A 1,434-nucleotide genomic window follows, 5' to 3' on the forward strand; every position below is an offset into this window, starting at 1 on the left:
TATGTTGACTTTATTTCTGAGCAAAGCATCGGTCATGTGTGTATTTTTCCATAGTCCCACCTTGGAGCATTTATGTAGACATTGTAAATAAATTTTGTGCAAAAAGGACTGGAAAAATGAACTGTATTATTGCAATTTTTTTCTTTTTGTAAAAGTAGCAGTTTGGTATGAGTTGGCATGCATACAAGATTTACTAAGTGGGATAAGCTAATTATACTTTTTTTTTTTTTGTTGTGGATAAACAAATGCTTGTTGATAGCCTTTTTCTATCAAGAAAACCAAGGAGCTAATTATTAATAACAATCATTGCACACTGAGTCTTAGCGTTTCTGACGGAAACAGTTTGGATTGTATAATAACGCCAAGCCCAGTTGTAGTCGTTTGAGTGCAGTAATGAAATCTGAATCTAAAATAAAAACAAGATTATTTTTGTCATGCTGACTCCACTGCTTGAAAAATGTGTTTACTGGCCCCTCCAAAAAAAATTTTTTTTTGATGATCAATGCAGTAAATATAAAAATTAATTTTGGCTCCCTAAGATACATATGTATTTGAAAATTGTAACTACTAAGTAAATTATTGAATAATAGTTACTGATTTCTTTAAGCTGACTTAATGAACTCCTAAATATCAGCAAAATTAAGGCCTAAGGGCGCTAACCTAACTGTAGACTCAGATTACATTCAACAAAATTACTCATCTAATATCAGTGAAATTCTTCTTGCTCATAATCGCAAACCGAGTACAGAGTTTAAGTCTTTAAGTCTTTTACTAAGGATGTTACCTACGACGAGCAGTAGATGTTTATTAGGAAATTAACCATGTGAATTGAAGAGGCCAGACTTCAAAATCTAATTTTTATAAATATGCTCTATGTTCTCATTGGGTAAAACTGGTTATTAGCTCATTTTCCAGAACAGCTGTACAGAAAATTTCTGCGTGGCAGCCAGCTAAATGGTACAAAATAACATGTTTAGGCTGGGATAGCTTATAATTTTATTTAAATAAAATTGCTGCTATAAAAGTGCTTCCCAAAGCTAAGGGAAAGACGCAAATATTTTAATTAAGGCAAATTCGTTTTTTTAGAAATCAGCCTTCAAGCAGTGATTGCCTTGTAAACAAAGGATGGGTTGGAAGAGAGAGCGCCTTCAACTCCAGCCTGACATCCAGGCCCCGTACCACTCTATAAACCCGCCCGAACAATTCTATTTTCTGCTGCAAAAGGGAAACCAGCTGCGGGTCGGCTTTACTAGGTGACGCGTGATTGACTGACTCACCTGCGGGAGCAGCAGGGCGCACTCTCACCTTTTGTTTATGGGGCCTTGGGTCTAACCACGTGGTCAGACTCAGCCTTCCTCGGCGCCCCCCCTCCCAGCACAGCGCCCCCACTCCACCCCGCCCCCACCCCATAAATGGAATTGTTTAAATTTCCTC

The 1,434-nt window shown here is 37.7% G+C and overlaps 1 protein-coding gene across 3 annotated transcripts in view; it reads left to right on the forward strand.

The window, feature by feature from the left end:
- The window catches only part of MEIS1 (Meis homeobox 1), a 135,045-nt gene extending 134,604 nt beyond the window's left edge, over positions 1–441 (forward strand). For all 3 annotated transcript variants that reach the window (XM_084901112.1, XM_084901110.1, XM_084901111.1), the window contains one exon: positions 1–441. This exon is cut by the window's left edge and continues 1,118 nt beyond it. The gene's annotated coding sequence lies outside the window, so the exon portion shown is untranslated.
- The last annotated feature ends 993 nt before the right edge of the window (positions 442–1,434 follow it).

This window comes from Pipistrellus hanaki (genome assembly GCF_964339955.1).
Source record: "Pipistrellus hanaki genome assembly, chromosome: 12".
Taxonomy (NCBI): Eukaryota; Metazoa; Chordata; class Mammalia; order Chiroptera; family Vespertilionidae; genus Pipistrellus; species Pipistrellus hanaki.